Source organism: Dermacentor silvarum, chromosome 8 (genome assembly GCF_013339745.2).
Source record: "Dermacentor silvarum isolate Dsil-2018 chromosome 8, BIME_Dsil_1.4, whole genome shotgun sequence".
Taxonomy (NCBI): domain Eukaryota; kingdom Metazoa; phylum Arthropoda; class Arachnida; order Ixodida; family Ixodidae; genus Dermacentor; species Dermacentor silvarum.
Window position 1 is genome coordinate 140,272,561 of NC_051161.1, and position 18,679 is coordinate 140,291,239.

The 18,679-nt window shown below is 47.7% G+C and overlaps 1 long non-coding RNA gene across 1 annotated transcript; it reads left to right on the forward strand.

The window, feature by feature from the left end:
- The first annotated feature begins 16,261 nt into the window (after positions 1 to 16,261).
- On the forward strand, positions 16,262 to 17,733 carry LOC125947787 (uncharacterized). The gene is made up of 2 exons (XR_007468481.1): positions 16,262 to 16,594; positions 17,600 to 17,733. It is a non-coding gene; the product is annotated as an uncharacterized LOC125947787 (long non-coding RNA).
- Positions 17,734 to 18,679: the final 946 nt, after the last annotated feature.

Genomic DNA, 18,679 nt, shown 5'->3' on the forward strand with positions numbered 1-18,679 from the left:
ATATCAGGTATATTTACTGTGGTTATACTTTATAGACCCATGTAAAACCTATCATCATCATCATTGTCCTCATGAGTCTATATATATATATATATATATATATATATAAACTCATGATGACAATGATGATGATGATAGGTTTTACATGGGTCTATAAAGTATAACCACAGTAAATATACCTGGTAGCGAAGCTTCCATAGAATCCCATACGTTCAAAACATGCGGATTAATCGGTGGTCCATGGGGCTTAGCGTTATCTGCATGGGGAGAAAAATCTTCCGGTGGAAGAAAAAATAATGTGACACCATATCCGTTAAAAACAGAAGTGACGCAATTTTGTTTTCAAGGGTGCGAAATTTGTTTGGGTGGCCTGCCAAAAGAGCTGTACATTCAAATGCCCCGCCATTCAACTTGATGGGCGTTTCGAGCTTTCAGCGCGGAAAGCGATGCAACAAAAGGTCAGCCGTACGGGTGTCGAAATCACATCCCTACATAGAACATACTTTCTTTCGAGGCCAACAAAAACTTTCCGTGTAGAGGGCTGGTCCCATCATCGGATGCCGGCCGACAGCAAGCGCAGGCGTACGAAGCAGCTGACGTAAACAATTATCTGGCAGTCGTAACTCAATACTTTTGACTGAACAGGTTAATAAACGATGAAACTAACCACGCCACCAAATTCAGACGTTGATAAGCAGAACAAGACAACGTGTGAGGGAGGCGTATTGTAGCAGGTGAACTTTACGAGCTCGCAGTTCTGCACACAAGTGCTTCAAGCGCTGCATTGCATTGCATGTGGTAGCAGCGTCAACTCTCTTACGTCAGCAAATCTTACGGTGGGCGCTGAAAAAATGCATTTATTGATAATGATTAAGTAAAATAGACTTGTTTGTTCTTTCTCGCCACGCATATATATACATTGATTAGGAATTTTATTTTTGTTCGGTGAATCAAACTGTGTATCGTTTAACTAAAAAAAGGCTTTTTTCGTTCCTCATGTTTGTTCTTTCCTTACATAGTCGTACTACAATCGCTGCTCTGATAACCACCCTTGCTGATGTCGGTGACCATTTGTTCTGAACTGCTTTTCGCCAGAAGGTTCGCGACCTATTTGGATCAGTCTTGGTATAACTCCGAGTTCTTAGATTGCTGATAAAGCCATGTAGTTTCGCTGAGACGACAGGATGTCTGCCTTAGAAGCAGACGGATTTCACTGCGCGAAAGAGAAAGACGAATTGCGTCTGCGTTATTGTGCACCCGATTTTCAGTGGCGTACACTGCAGTGTACCTGGAAGAGTCTGGTGCTGGGCCTGCTGGTACATAGCTTGACAAACGAGAAAACCCACCCTGTGTGGTTGTGATTTTGTCTTGTGTACACGTCTTCCAAGGCTGAGTTTTGTCGTTTATCAAGTTGCCAGTACTATTGCAGTGTCCAGGTATCCGGTGAAATGCAATTACGTGAATAATTGCGCTTGCTATTGTGTGTTCTTTGAGCGTCTCATAAAACTGCGAAGTGTTCACTTCTACCGTCAGTTGATAGTCTTCTCGACGCTAAAGAGCTGGCGAAAAATCCGGCGCTACCTCAAGGTAGTTTACAGCACCTGCATGTCGCTTAATCGCCTGTTCGGTGACCCACAGTTGACCAACGAAACCAGCCCCGTAATCACGATGATTGACTGCGTTTGCTTGTCGCTTCTTTGTCGGTTCGATGTCTGGGAGCTGAAAACGGAACCAGCACCTGAGTGCGTGTGTGTGTCTGAGAGTGCTTGCGTATGTTACGGCGCGTTTATGTTTTGACATCGTTTTATCAATTCCCAAGTTTTCCATGGTTGACCATGGATGTGCCACTAGAAGCGACGTTGACCACATCGCAGCGCACTGCGGTAGCAGGCCCCTGTTCCTGTCGTCATACTTTTGAGCGAAAACGCGTGCATCGACCCCGGAGTAAGACTCAAAAGAATTTCTCCGTCCGTGCTGCTAACAAGGATTGCAATGATTATTTGGGGAAACATGGAGAACCTAGAGAAACGATTGTTATTTCAGCGAGCAGCACGACGCTCTCAGGAGCTTTCTTCTTGCGAGCCTCAAAATGTAAATCTATAAAATTTGACTCTCTCGTCACTCGGACGTTGCTCTGGACTTCTCTTTCACCAAGCCCCTGGTAGGTCACAAGTGATGGAGCCTTCGTAGCTGCTCGGACCTCCAATTTCGCAATAGTGGTTGGCAGCTCATAAGATCGGCCCGCGTTGGTTACATTGGTGTACTGAGTGCATGCTACGTGTTTGCTTCTCTTTTCGACAGACTCATTAGCGTAGAAATTCGGTAGTGGTGCTTGGAGTTGCATGTGATTTGTCTCGGAGACCAAGAATTAGGTGGCTAGCGGTCTGAATTGATTGAAAGGAAGCACAGGGTGCATGGTAAGCATGGATAAGATTGAAATACGAGAACTGTTCGAGATTTGTGAACAGACGGGCATGTTTGTTGATCCTGCGAAAGGTAAAAGGCGACTATTAGAACGTTTGCTGTATGTGGAAGTGAGTTTTGAGGATGTCGGTGAGGCTAGCAAAGCGATTTCACAAAGCAAGGAGCATCACCAGCGATAAATTTTGCATTATCCTGATGAAAGCTATAAAAAGGGGCTAAGTGGATTCTAGAGGTTGTCTCTTCATGTCACCAGACCTCTCTAGTACCGACAGATCCTAGGAGAGAATTTCGTTTCCTGGGGGGAGGGGGGTACTGAATCAGGAACTTATCATCTTTAAATCACGTACTTTATTTTTAAAGGCAGGGTAAATTCTGAAGGCAAATGAGATTGCTATGGAGATATTTTAAGTGAAGGATTTCCTTCGAACTTACGAGGAGTTGGGCATTTCCACTGGCTGCGCACAAGGAAGGCAAACAGTTTTTACGTCATGCAGACCAAAGATGTGAAGGTCGAGGAAGCTAGCGAGGCTTGGGAGACGGTGGCGGAAAGGAAGCACGAGGGCCGAAGTTCTCGTGAAGGGTGGCCGAGAAGCAGAGTGGCGCAAGCTAGAGAAGGTAATGCAAGCTAAAAAGAAACGCCAAAGATAGGAGACACACACTTTGTTCAGATACAAAGAAGCGCGACAGATATGACCTATAGGGTGTGCGACAGCATGCTCTTAAGATAAACGAAGCTTGAGAGGAACAGCCATGCACTTAGATGGCAGATAGCACGAGGCCATCTCCACACCTTCAGGACAGGAAAGGATGTGGTCGTTGTGGTGGTGGTGAATTGTAGCAGCAGGCGGGTTTAGCATGGCGATCAAGGCCGGCAACTGCTTCGGACGAGCGCTGCTTGCAAAATCGCTGCAGGATTTTACCGTATGTTCATCAAACAAGTATCTCTTAAGAATTCGATAAGGAGACGTGAAGCTTTATTGCGGGCTATTACTGATCCTTCGGGAAATACAAGGTGTTGCAGGCACACATGCGGAAGGTCCTTTTTTTGCAGATTCTCCAGGAGAGCGTCCCTTTCATCACGGAATTTCGGGCACGACCACAGAAAGTGTTCAAAGTGTCCTGTCTTGTCGCAAGCCGTACATTTCGGTGAATTAATTTGCCCCGTCTTAAATAAGCAGGCCGGTGTACTAACAGATCTCGCCCTTATTCGATATAGAAGTGAGGCTTCCTCTCGGTGAAATCTCTTGGTTATGCAAGGCATAAGTGGTGGAACCCAACGCGACCCGAAGTGATTTAGAATGTCAGATTTTTTCACTTGATTACTATTTGAAGCCTTGACTTTGGGAGGATGATAGAGCGCTGTGTATGCAAGCGCATCAGCTTTCTCGTTGCCAGAAATACCAATGTGGGAAGGAATGTACTGAAACTTTAATGTAAAGCCTTTGTTGTTGAGTTCTTTCACGAGGGCTAGTGATTTGAGCGGGAACTTGATGGATGGCAGACGACAGTAAAGTTGTTGTAACGCGGTCTTTGAGTCCGTAAGGACAACAACCTTCTGCGGAGGCAAAATCTAGTTTACGTAGAGCAGCCGTTGCCTAGCCTTCCACAACTGTCGACGAGGCTACGCAGCCCAGACGGCCAGATCACGTAATTCTCAGAGGGAATATAGAATGCAGCTGCGCAGCCGTCTTCGTCTACTTTGACAGAGCCATCTGTGTATACTTGTAGGTGATTTGGATTAGTCGTGTTCAAATGTTCCAGGACTAGAGACTTGGCTTCTGCAGATAGAATCGAGCTCTTTGACTGCAGTCGTGGTATTCTTAAGTTTTATGTGATGTCCTCAAATGTCCAGGACGGGTCTACCTTTTCCCCCTGTCTCGAGCAGTGCAATCCTAGGACTCGAAGCGTGTTCAGTGCTGCATAAAAATGTGAGCGCAGCCTGTGACCAATACGTCTTAAGAGGGCTTTGCCGGGTGTAGTCTCACTCAATCGTAGTAGCTCGGTCATGACAGTCTGGGAAGCCTGAAGTTGCAGAGGACGTGACTCAGCACCGTAGAGCACTTTCTTCTTCGATGCCGGCTGAGGGACTCCAAGGCACAGTCGAATACCTTTTCTGTGGATGGCTTCTAAGCTCTCGTATTGGATATCTGAGGGTGACATCAGAGGTAGCTGGTATAGGATCCTACGGGTAACCAACGCTGTATGCAGTCATAGCATTGACGTCGGGTGGTTGCCTCAGCGTACGCCAGCGACTCGCTTGAACAAGCCAAGTGTTGCCAAATTACCCTGTATGGCATTCACTGCACCCTGGGCTATTCGTGCGAGGCGACGATGCTGGTAGCCGGAGATCCCTGTGCAGGTATCATCAGTATATATAGATATCTTGACTGGTGTTCGATGGTTTAGTATTCTTGGGAGGCTAGCCATGGCGATGTTAAATAATAAGGGCGATAAAACACTGCCCTGTGGCACGCCGCGAAGTATACCTATTTCATCACTCACAGTGTCACCAAGACAAACTCTGATGCGGCGATCATTGAGAAACGTATGTATGAAGTGCAAGAGATGACCCGTGACTCCTATAACTTGTAACTGGCTGATTATGGCTGTTTGAGACACGTAGTCGTAAGTCTTGGAAACATCTATAAAAACAGCAAGTGTCGACAGGCCATTCGCACTGTAATGTTCTGTGTGCTTAGCAGGTCCAGCACGTTGTCTTGAGCGCTTAGACGCTGCCGAAACCCAGTCATGCATGACGGTAGTTTCCGACCCTGCTCGACATACCAAGTGAGTCTTGTGCACGCCATCTTTTCCATCAGCTTCACTGTGCAGGAGCTAAGCGATACTGGCCTGTGTGAGGCCAGAGCTGCAGTATTATTTCCAGGCTTCAGAACAGGTACCACTCATGCTACCTTCCATAAATGCAGGATATCCCCTCTGGCCCACATTCGGTTTAAAAATGCCAGCAAATCATGTCATCTCTCAACCGGCATCTGATTACTGATAAGGTCAAGTCCCACCGCACAGCGACGTCACAGGCTGCTCATCGCTAGTTCCAACTCTCTCAGTGTGAAAGGGGCATCCATCAGACGACGATAACGGCGGAGGCGGGTTGGTTGCGCCGGCTGACCTACCGGAAGAGTACACTTGAGCAAAGTCATTTGCAAGACAAGCAAGCGTCTATTCTAACTTCAATGCTAGGGCTTCAAATGGCTTGTTCGGTCGAAAGTTTCCAGAGAGATTATTAACGACCCACCATATCCTTGGAATTGGCGTGAAGACCGATCGCCTTCCACAAAATGCTGCCCATTGATTTCTTCTTAGTTTCATTGTGTGACATCGAATCACTGCGTTAATTCTGTTATATGTGGTCTTCACTGATCGTTCGCCCTTCGCCCTCATCAGCCTCCGTTGCGCTCATCTACGGGCAGCGCATAGATTTTTGAGCTTTAGATCCGGAGCGGGGAAGTGGTCGGGCAGCTTTAGCTCAGCGGTCGCTAATCTATTGCTACGTAGCATGTCCGCGAACAGATCTCCAGATGATTCGCTTCGGCCGTCCCTGCACGTATCCCAATGTGTAACAGGACAGGATCTTCGGCCGTTGGTTCTATACCCAGCAATGTTGAGGAAGACAGGAAAATGGTCGCTGCCCATTTTATCTGTACTCGTCGTTAACGATTCGAGGATGTCCGCTGAGTGTAATGTCAAGTCAATGACACTGTAAGAGGCCGGTGGTAGGAAAAACGTTGGCTGCCTGTCATTCGCCACGCAGAGTCCCTCAGTGACTAAAGCGCTAACAATTTGCATCCCACGAGCATCAATCACCTTGTCACCCAGATAGTATGGTGAACGTTTAAGTCCCTACATATATTCCTTGGAGCCAGGCAGTCGCTGCAGAGGTTTCTTATGATTTCTCCCACCGAGACTTGCTAGCGAGAGCTCACATATACGGACGGCACGCTGAGGCTTTGATTTCCCAGCCGCACTTGTACAGCGGTGACCTCCAAAGCATTGCTGCAAAGGTCTTGAACTTGTAGAACATAATCTGGTATTCACGTCTGACATATAGCATGGAGCTTCCGCTCGGAAATGTCTGAATACTTTGATTTCCATGTGGGGCATAACCAGCAATTGATCTGGTGCTTGGATGACCAGCCTCAGACAGGGCCAATACTGACACAGGCATGTTGCGTAAGAAAAGTGACAGTTCAAGTAAATGGCACGCAAGACCCGAACAGTTCCATTGCATAATAAGTGGCACCTTTGTGCGCGATGGTGAACATTGTGTCCTGACCGCATTCACATTGCTAGGTGCTTTAAGAGGAGGCAGAGCGTATAATCACTGACTCGAAAGCCAGGACTACTTCAAGCATGTCCTTCATCGAGCTCGCCGGCATCTTCGCTTTGTGTGATCGCAGGCCTTGAAGAGAGCACGTAGCACCTGTTGACAGTCCTCCTGTGGTGTCCTTTCATCGCAACGCGATTGGGGTCGCTGCAGAGCAGACGAATAACTTCGCTGTTCCGGTTGTTCAGCAATTTTCTCGTCTACGGGGCCTCTGTTCATTTATTTGACTGCTTTAGCCGGTCCACTGCGCGATGGCACTACTGTGTCCTGGGTTCCTGAAGAAGGCTTGAGGATTGCGAAATCAGTTTCACTCTTTGAGCTCCATGTGATGTCGTCTGACTCTCTGCGACTCTCCGTCTTTTCTTTCTTCTTATTCTTCTCATTCTTTGCAGTTGGTCCTAGGATAAACGTTTTCTTTCGCTTTATTGCCGCTGTCCGTGTAGGACACTTGCTATAACTAGCTGGATGACCACCACTACAGTTTGCACAAAGAAAGTTCTCGCTGCACGCGCATGTTTTGAAATCATGCGGTCCTTCACATCTCTTACATCGCTGCTCACCACGGCAGTACTTGGCCACATGTCTGTAGCGCTGACACTTGAAGCACCGAGGAGAGGATGCAGTTAATGTTCTCCCCAATTTTGAACGAGCGGGCTAGAAAGAGGGTGTCAGCTGGGATTTGTGGTTCGAGAGATTGCTAGGGCTGTTCCCGTCTAGTTTGACGTGTTTGTGAAGCGTTTGTGCGATGTGGAAGCACGATATTATGACCAGGTTAAGACGTGTTGGCTTCGTCTAACGCTGGTGCTCAACGAGCTTCCCGAGCAGATGCTCAGCGGTGCCGCCGAGAAGACCATGCCGTACCAATTCAAATTTTTTTCCTCAATGTATCGCGAATTCAAAACACCTGGACAACTGTGCGAAAATTTTGCATTAGGAATTGTCGTAATCGTTGGTGAATTTTTGACAAGTACAACAGGGTACGGCCATGAGCTGGTTAAGGGTTTATTTATGTTGGCGTCATCACATACTTTATTTGACAGCGAATGGCCTCTCAGTCCTTTCGGGACACCCGGTGGGCGTGCTAATGCACGGGCCGTTTGGCCGGGCCCTTTGTAATATGGTCCTTCACGATCGGGATGTGCTTTACGTTTGACGTGTACGCAACGCAGTAACTGAAAATGCATAAATTAAAGTGTGCGTGCTGTTTCTGTGCGGCTGAGAGCTCAATATTGATTTAGGCTGCATTGGCAACCACGGAATCACCTTTGACGGCTGCAGAAAGCTAGCAAGCGTAGAACTTACGGCATCCCCAATGTCTGCAAAGCGAACGATCGTTGTTCGCGTTGACAGGTGTTCGTACTCGCCGCTGAAGTTTGTAACTAAACGTTTAGTCATCCTGCGGTTCAGTTGGATACTACCGCGGGTGATGCAGAGAGAGTTTTCGAGCGGCATCCTTCGGTTATTATGCAATGCTTAGCCATTGGTGTTTGTTGGATGTTTGTCGAAGGCGAAAATTAGTCCTTGTATTGTTGGAGTAGACATTCCAGGTGTTACTGCATAAGCCTGGAAAGACTAAGAATAATCTCAAAAGCTGGCTCTTTTACTGGGACCGTCGAGGTAGGAAGGGTGGAATGCAAAAGGACGAGCGCATTGCTAACTACCGTAAATTCTACCTCTCATGTGATCATCATGTCTTCACTGAGGTGTTCATATTCCTGGCTGAAGTCTATTACCACTACTTTCCCTTTCTTTCCATGTAATCGAGCGATTCCCCTTGCTACGCAAATTTCGCGGTCGAGCAACAAATGTTGGTCACCCTCGACGACGCATTCTACGTCTGACGGTGTTTGTGCCGATAGAAATGATGTTGCAGGAGCGAGGTGGGGCGCTAACTTGATCTTAATATATTCAAGGCACGGTAACTGAGATCCTTTCCAGCGGTATCTTTCCGTCCGCGGACAGCGTTTTGGAATTGGATCTTAAGTCATTCACGGTGCCGTGTTGGGCGAAGAAGTCGACGAGGTTTAGGACTCGCTAGCAATGCTGCAGGATTACGAAGATCTCACCGTAAGTCTGATTATCAGCCCTGACTTCCTGTGCAGGCTCCAGCAGACGTTATTAGGTGACCTCCAACTGTCCGAATTTGAGGATCTTCCCTTGCAGTCTTTACTTTCTTCAGCTTGGCAGCGAACGGTCCACATACGACATAGTAGTCGGATGCTGTGTCGATTAGGGCGGGGATGTTGTGGCCATCGATAAGCACGCCGAGGTTGGCGATACTTCATCTTGCACTGTAGTTAGGCCCTGGCGTCGGATCACGGCTGTGTCACGTAGCCGCAGTGCGCTTACGTCGTGCCATCTGGTCCTTTTAGGTAGTGTTAATTTGGCTTGGAGTCATCGTCCGGCTAGCGTCGTGTCCTTGCTGCGTCATCGGCATGGTCCTTGGTGTGTTTTCGTCGGCGGTGGAGGATCTCGTCATTTCGGCAAACAGCAACAGCATCTCGGTTGGTCGCTGCTTTCAACTTGCTGAATATTGGTTAACGGACCGGCCATGCCTTAAGCCAATGTACGATCGACACTGCAGTGACAGGTAGTGGCCTGACGACGGCGAATGGGACGGTTGTCGAGGTCTTCACCGTGTTGCTGCAAGGTAGTCGGCAAAGCCACGAAGTTCGCCTAGCTGTGGACGCGGAGCGTTGTCGGCGAAGTCTCGCAGTCTCATCTCGCGGTATGGGCGTTAGCGGTAAACGTGGCCCCCTTCTCCGAGTGATAGCAAAGTGGGCGCTGGTCGGGGGCACGCCATACGTCTATCTTCCTTAGTGTTCCTTGGTTCGCTGCTCGGGCTGACAGCGGACGCGGAGGGGCAACCTGGCGGCTGGGGGCAGCACGTAGCTCACCGCTTCCTGCTTCGGTGCTTTACGCTGCAGTTCTGGAACTTATAGAGACCTGTTAATCTCTTGGCTGAAGCTGTACAAATTTTAAGCTACCTGGGGTGGCGACGCTGAGAACACATTTCGCAGTTCTCTCAGCACGGCTCTGATGATTTCACGAAGCTACTCGGAGCCAAATGCATAGGCTTGTGCGCAGTCTGGCATCGAGCGGCTGATTGCATTGTCTGGTGCGCATTTCTATCGTCCTCTCAATTGTTATCACCTCTTGTCAGAACTTTTTCTAAGGCCTTCGGCGGCTTCCGCATCAGTCCGGCGAAGAGTTTCGGCTTGACGTCGCGCATAAGGAAACAAACTTTCAGCACCTCAGGCACATCAGGGTCTGCGTGGCGGAAAAAAAGGGCCATGTCTTCCGTAAAGATGCCGATGTTCTCATTAGGTAATTGCATTAGGCTTTGCGGCATGACTTAATTCCTTTTCCACCGTACGACGCTCCCAAAGGTGCTGCGAAACAGGTAGCATGTCGTAACGCTTGACTCTCGATGCTCAAACCATGTCCGAGCAGCGTTATCCCAAGACAAATACCATGGCCAAACATGTCGTCGCAGTTCTAGTCTACTTTCGTATGCCTCCGAGCCAGGTTTCCAGGTCTTCAACCAATGATCTGCGGAAAGTCGGTGGCTCGCTTGGTTGCTGCCGTAAGATAGGAGACGCTGGTGCTGTCATCATGGCTGTTGACTTAGACTTGATCTTTTTGGAAATCTCGAGCCAAAACCTTGCTTCGGCCGCCTTTTTCGCAGCCAACGGCTAGCTCGCCGGTTCGTGGCGACCTTGGCGATGTCTTCCCGGCTTGCAGGTGTCAGGTACACAATAAATTACCTCCACCGGATGTCACGTTGTAGTGACGGTGAAGTACAAGACAGTAGCACAACCACGAATCAAGAAACTAACTCTTTATTGCGCGAACTTCTTCCCAGAAGAACACGTAACGCTAAAGCATAAGGATAGCGGCAATCATAGTCATCGATCGTCGAAAAACTGATCTAGGTGTTAAGCGTGTCGGCTTTTATACATGACTCGTCGTAGATTGAAGCGCGATCGCCGGTGTTCGCGTGGGTTCTAGAATGTACACTATTCGCCTCGCGAAAGCAATCTCGCTAGTCAAAGATTATTTCGGTGTAGAATAGACGAGAACTTTCGACAAAGATTCGGTACAGGAAGGCACGTCTTGTGTCTAGAGATTACTTTGTAACGGTGGTGAGCCAGCGGAAAGCGGCCTTCGACAAAACATAAAAAAATCTACATGTGCTGATATGGGCATAGACTTAAAGCTGCACGAGCCGCCATACTATATTAAATGGAATGCGTCATGTGGCTTTTCGAGAATGAAGCAGACAATGACGTTCCCTGGAGAGGAAGGAAAATAAAAAGGGAGTATGTCTAAAGAACATTTATATATTACTCGGTACCAGAAACGTTCCTGGAAGGTTAATACATATGGATGGCTTGTATGTGATGAATATGTTAATGTTCCTCAGATTTTGTGGTCACGAAATCACGAATAAAAAGGAAAATTTCCATTACAATGTGCGCGCAGAGCGCAGGCTGAGCAGCGATAATAACGTTGATCTTAGTGGCGAACCTGAGGGAACATATGTTTAAGATGACATACATCGCGTGGGCGAACGAAACATTGGAAGCCGCACTACGAAAGCGCAAACCGCATCAACCGAAAGAATGTGCGCAGAGGCACGCCATACCAAAAGAACATACTCAGGTTACTAGAAGTTATTCAGAAAAAGAAATGGAAGAAAAGAAAAAAAGAAAAAAAAATAGAAAACGAAAGGTTAGAACTAGTACCGCTGTCACTGCGTATTTATCATGGCGGGAGAAATGACCATTGGAATGCCAGCTAGAAAGAAAAATTGAATGAAGGCATAGCAATGTACTAAAGCGATGTAAAGAGTAGCAATTATTCTCTGCTAGGGTTGTCGTGGGACCCAACACAACTGTGTGATGTACTGAAACAAACAATGCAGGAGAAGGCGATTCTAATGAAGCCAAAGGCGGAGAGACCGCTCTTGTGGAAAGCGTGTCTAGCCTGCTACTCTTCACGGATGTTAGGGAAGTGGGAGATATGGGCAAGTATAGTGGTAGGTGGCAGGCGACTATGATATAGTACAGTGAGCGACATGTACACGTTGTTCAATACACAGATGTTCACATTAGATGCACTACACGCAGGAGTAATTGTGTCCGTACAACACATTATCAGGCGAACACATTTCCCACAGCCGCCACGTCACAGAGATCCTAGAGACGAGCGTCTAAGCCAATCTCGAACAGAAATATGTGGAGAGATCTTATGGCGCGTAAGGCATAGTAAGCTCGTCTACACGCGCCAAAATTTTTTTTTACGAGAAGGGGCGGAAGTCCAGAGGGTCTATACTAAACTTAGGTGTCCTTCGTTCAGTCGCATAATGAGGGCACACGCGAAGTATATGGCCTATTGCCTGTGGCCTATTGAGTGTGGCCGGCGCTACAGTCAGGGTCCCTTTCCTTCTGAAGGTATCGGCGAGTGTATGCCACAATGAGCCGCAATCGATTAAGTATTGTTTCCTGGCCTCTGCGCAGCCGAACTGGAAGCCAGAATCGCAAACCAGTGGCAAGTCTACGGAGCTGCTTTTGCCGATTCGGTCGACTGCTATGTGTTGCCTTTTAGTTGATCTTTTACTGATGATTTAGGGTGACGTGGAATATAAATCTGGTCCCATGACGATTGCCGAAGACGATGCACATGTTCAGCCTCTGAACTTGAACAGAAACTTGAAAACGAGCAAGCCGATCTTTTAGACAACCTAAAGTGAGTGCGGAGGAGCAAGCAACAGCTTATAACCAAATCAAGCGACTGTGTGACATTAGAAACTTAGTTAGCCTCCCTAGTCGAAGCAAATGCTGATGCTGTCTGTGTTGTGTCAAACTAAGTAACAGCTATTACATACAGATGTAATGACGCTGAAAATAGATGGCGGTGTTCGAATCTTGTTTAGTTTTTTTTCTGGTCTGGATGATGACTCTGAGGAGGATTGGGCAGCGTCGGAACAGCAAATAGTCAAATCTTGCTCATACAAGCTTGGCATTGCACTAACAGGTGAATAATTTGGGCACCCTTGCACCGGGTCGATAAATGTCTTAACAGAGGCCTATAATATGTGTATTAATAATATGTGTAATATGTGTAATAGAATATATGTGTCTTAACACAGGCCGATAAATGTCTGAACACAGGCCTATTATCACGAAGCTGGCTTTATTTAAAAAAAATTCGCCGTTTCGCCCGGAAGGCGAGCATCGATTGCGATAGAAAATTAGTAGACAAGCTATGCGAAGTAGGAATAGTAGTTTTATCGGCCATATGAAGTTGTAAATATTGTTTTACGAACTAAATATACAAGCACGGGGTCACGTGCGCACAGGTAAACATGAACACATCTCGTTCGATGACCGCGGAAACTCGTGAAAATGCTGAAGTGAGAAAACACAACAGCGGCAGCGAGAAAATTGACCTTTGCGCTGGCTCTCGCTTCAATGCGAACTAAACATCGAAAGCACAGCGCATACGAAGCTACGGGCACTCGGCGCATGCAATCTGTACCCATCGCAGATCACTTTGAAGATGAGGCCCCCGCGGGCGCACACTTTGGCCACATAGCGGATCACTTTGAAGATACGGTGCCTGCGCGGCAGCTCCTCAGCAGCAGCCCCAAGATGAGAACGTACCCCTAACCCTACCGTCTCCGTCGCCTCCTCCCCGTGCCTCGCGCGCGAACGAAGACCGCACGCGCTTCTGGCCGCCTTCCTTTCTCGCGTGTGCGAGATTAGGCTGCAGTTCATAGCAAAAAAGTTCTTACGCTAAGATAAGCGTGCCACCTAAGTGCCAGCGCAGTTAACTTGCGACATCGTATGAGAGCGAGGAGGAAGCATAGCTCGGATTAAACGACAAGGAATGAAAGAAACGCGGTTGCCCGATATCGCGATTGCACGTCACGCGTCTTTAGTTGAGGCAATGCTCTCCCGACAAATCACTGCACACCCCTATTCGACAGCTTCCTTTTCCGGGCGTCTGCTACAGCAACGCTCGCCCGTTCACCGCACCACCATAACAAAACATTACGGTGACAGTGTTACGCATTTTGCTTACATTTCTGCGAGAGACAGGACTGCTGGACACATGGCGACATATTTGGCGCAGAAAAAGACGCTCAGTCGGAGCAGTTGGCGGCCAGGTCTGCCAGGCTCACTGAGCCTGTATATATCATCACCATCACCACCACCAAATATATTGATGTCGTTATTTCAATATGAATTAAGGAATTAAAAACGAAAGTTCCATAATATATGGTTCGTATGGCCTCAAGACAAAGGGCCCAACACCCGTACGTTCATCGGTATGGTATGCGATCGCGCTGCAGACTGTTGCAGGTGCGGTTCTAATGCCGCGCGTAAACTACCTCGCCAGCCGTACCACGTCTAAGGGACTGGTCGACGACGTTGTCAAGCGCCAACCGACGACGAAACCTTCACTACCTTCGCATAGGATCACTGTCGAGGGCATGGAGAGCTATTAAAGCAACCCCAAAAAAGAAATGCAAAAAGAAGCCCTGACTATCAATACTCCCAAATTATGACAGAAAACTTCACTACGAAATATCCACACCTGCAAGATTCCCTGCCTATCAACACTTAGGCATCGTATCCGCGTTCATCGCTTCTGCTTAGCTTCTCCTCGGCTTCTCCTCGGCTGATAAAACACGATGATGCCTCGCTCCAGGTCAAGAGCTTGTTCTTGCCGGTTCAGGTGACCGCATTTCGAAAGAGCCCAAATGCACAGAGGGGCGTACAAATAAATTTTGGAGACCGGTAATAAATCATAGGTTCACAATATCAGGGCCTGGAGCCCTTAATTACACTGTCTGCATTAGCCCAAGTGGCCCCTCATAGAGGTCAAGGCTAATTACTCAACATCACCACGATGCTCAGTGCCAACGTTGCCATAAATTCGCAAATGCACGTCAGAATACTGCACAACACCCTACTAGAAGTACATAGCGGTTCAGCATTCTAGCTGATTTCAGATAAAATCGGTTCGACTCGTCGATCTTGCGACACTGACGCACTTTGTTCAGAGCGGTCACTGCACATATAGTACGATGCCAAGGTGGAATGGTATGTGCCGCTTGGTCGGCATCCAAGCGGCACCCGACGCCCTTCTTTAAACATGCCAACGCGGCCTCGGAGTGCGAAGCGAAATACGGCTCAAGAGCAACAGTCCATTAAAATTCCGCACAAATTTTGTATGTCCTAAAACGTCATCAGCGTACTTTTATGTTCACTGCCGTGCGGAGGCCTCTCCCAGCGATCTATAATTACCCCTGACCTGCGCTAGCTTATTTCAAGTTATTTCAGGTTTTTAGTTAACCTACTTTCGCACTTTCTCGGTTAAGGTCCTCAATCAATTGTTGCAATGTGTCTGCAGCGTTGCTGAACAGGACAATCTTATCGGGAAGCTGAAGGTAATTGACAAATTCGCCGTCGATCATCGCCCTCGATCCTCCCCAGTCTAATAGCTTGAATACTCCTTCTAAGCATTCAATTTGTATACCTGGAGAGACTGTGTCTCCTTGCCTGACCATTTCCTCGATAAGTATTTTTCCACTTTTCTTGCGGCTCATTAAAACATGTGAAGCCACAACTATCACTGAGGCAGAGTCGAAGCCTGAGAAGTTGCGGATACGTGTGCTGTGTGGAGGCAAATTTGGAAGTTACACATAAATGAGATGATTATTGAGTTGTCTGCCGTATGCCGCAAATACCCCGGCCTTGATATGAAGTTCGTTCAGTGCTTCAGTACGTCCCCTACGATATGCATTTACACCACTAATTACGTAGAAATGTCATAGCTTTGTCCAAACGCACTGAATTAAGTGATCTAACTTTGCGCCGCCGGGACAGTGCACAAGGCAGCACAATTCGAGCGACGTCAGTGCTGATCTTGCTGATACGACATCCTTTAGTGACCGCGCTTAGCGACGGGCACGCTCCACATTGTTCACTTCACGATACCGGGCCACTTTGACCGGCTTTTTCACGCCGTCATGTTGGCCTGACTACTGTGCAGCAGGAATGCGGCGCACCGTAATGGTGTTGCGGCTGGACGAAAATTCTTCCGCTGGATTCACAAACGCCTATGAAGGGTTTCTTATGTGAGAGTAAGTGAGGGGAGGAATCTATAGAAAGAAAAGCGGCTGAAACACGTGAGTGACGTCATTTCGCCAAGGACTGATGTTAGTATCGGCATAGAGAAAGAAATTCAACAAGAGGGGACACTCGGCAAAAACTGGCAACAGGAAACACGTCACCATACGTCACGCTATACTTTTGACACCGAACGTTAGCTGCCGCGAGCATCGAAAAAAAAAGAAAGTGAACTTAAGTTAACAGGCATTGATTTATTTTTTTAAGAACTTGCCGCGAAAACTAAAACGTTTTGCGTATAAATGAACTTAAGCTTTGCGACTTATTTTCCTTGCCTTACCTAGCCACAGGTCAATGACGCGCCAGATACATGCGTCATCCGCCAGACACTCCCCCGAAGCCAGCGAGGATGGCTGCGCGCGCGTTTGCGCGCTCGCGCGCGGCGACCCGTCTGTCTCCTTCTTTTTTTTCTTTTTTTTTTTCTTTTTTAACTGTAAGCTCCGCCAGACACTTCCCCGAAGCGAGTGGCCGGGGCGGTTGCGGGCGCGTTTGAGCGCTCGGCCGCGGCGACCCGTCCATCTAATTTTTTTTTAATGTATCCTGGTTTCTTGGGCTCTCGGCGTATTCTTGCGTTCCTTCTGCACTGGGACAAGACACCACTGCACTATTGGACTACGGCAAGGTGAGAAATCTTGTTTCACAGTCTACGACGCAATTAGGCTTACGGCACGGGACCGAGACTTAAGACGCAGTTAGCGAAAAATAGCTCGGCCATCCTGGCGCAGTTAATTTGAGTTAATGAATCGTGCTGAGACATGTTTCCGACGCTTCCTATGGGACTATTGTAACTTATTTCGGTTTTTGAGCCGCACAGGGCGCCGTGTCGCAGTTAGAGAGAACTCAGCCGTGGTGCATGTGTAGTCTAGTGCATCTTGCTAGAAGTTTGTGCCGCTTTCTCTGACGCCAGACATTACTGAAAAAGTAATTTCGTTACTTTCTGGGGTACTTTTGAGGCACGCTGGCCGCGCAGCGCGCTGTGACGCAGTTAGCGATAAGCTGCTCGGCCGTGGTGATAAAGTTAGTTTGGCGTGTAATGAATCTTAGAGGGACAAGTCTGTGACGTTTTTTTGGCTCCGCAACAACATATACCTTCCTTCGGTACTCACGCCTGTTGAAAACGCGATGGGCGATTGCCAAGAGTGATAACATTGGGTGTGCTGCTGGCGCCGGCAGAACGCGCGAACGACGAACATATCCGAAACTTGTAATTCGAAAATTAAGTCTTCTAAAGAACTGAAAAAAGTCATTGCACCCACGCATTTGTCTTGAGTGCCTGTTGCGTCCGTCTGTGTATGTAGCGTACCGTCACGTCACCCGAGGCCAAGTTTTGGAAACGCGAAGTCGCTCGTGTATTTGTGCTGCCAAAGTGCAGGAAATAATGCCTGGAAATGGGGGAACGCTTGGAAATCAGATGTTTTCATATATGTTTGGGATGAGTCGGGTATTTTCTACGCCATGTATCTAAAAGCGAATTGCTTTTGTTTGTAATGCCGCCCATTCACCGCTTTCGCACGTTTCGCCTCTACACGCAGTATTCCTATGTCTAAATACCAAAATCACTCATGGTTGTAACATGCTGTTACGTGCTTGAAAATGTCACATGCTTGTAATTTACTTTTTTTTTCAGCTGGTGCCGTCCGGTGGAGCTTCATACAGGAACTACTGCCTTACCTGCTGGTGTCACAACGTTGGATGAACGCACAAAAAGCGCGGAACGAGCTTTTATATAGAGCAAAATAAATATTTCCTCATTGCACAAAAGGTCTTGCGTCTACTTTGTGAAATTGCATGTACCACAGATTCGATGGGACTTTACGAGATCGTTCGCAATCATTTTTACTAAATAATAAACCGATTCTGCACGAAGAGCAAAAAAAAAAGGGGGGGGGGGGGTGCAGCCGGCGTGCTAGCTTACATTCAAAATACGCGCGCCCAAAACCGAAACCGGAAGCGATGTAAGTGATCGACACCGACCGCTTGGCACACTGCAGTCAATTCGGCCGCTGGGCCCTATGGGAGTGTCCCCTCTTGTTGAATTCCTTTCTCTATGGTATCGGGTTTAGAATATGCATCTTCGGCCAATCTTATAGTAAGGCGATCGCTGTGGTCTGCTGTCGCAATATTTCCTCGTCTGCTTTTAGCATTGGCTGTTGCCTGTACTGGCTTTGTTTATGCAAGGCAAAAACGTAGTGGTGCCTTTATGGGCGTTACGCTGCGCTTGTTTTTATCAAAAACGAAGTGGCTCCAGTTACACGTTTCTTTGTCGTTATAAACATAAGCGTGTGTGTGTGTGTGTTTGTGAGCGTGTGTGTGTGTGCGTGCGCGTGCGTACGTCTGTGTGTGTGTTTGGACGCGTGCGGCAATTATTAGCTTAGTTCGTGAGTTGCATTTTATTTCACATCATCACAATGGTGGTACGTCATTTTATACGCAATTTCTTTTTTTTACTTCATCGAATTGACGTCCCACGTCATATCATAGACAGAATTGCCATCCGTCGCACGCATACGTTGGTTCACACTGTAGGCCACATAATGAGCAACGCCGTGGGCACAGACACTACGTCGCTTCAACTTTGTGATCAATTAAAACTATGAGCTCTATAATAGGCATAGCACAGCAGACGACAGCAATTTGTGCAACAGAAACAGGTTTTGATAACTAGAAACGTTTAGGCGTTTTTTCATTGTTTCATCTCGCATGAAAA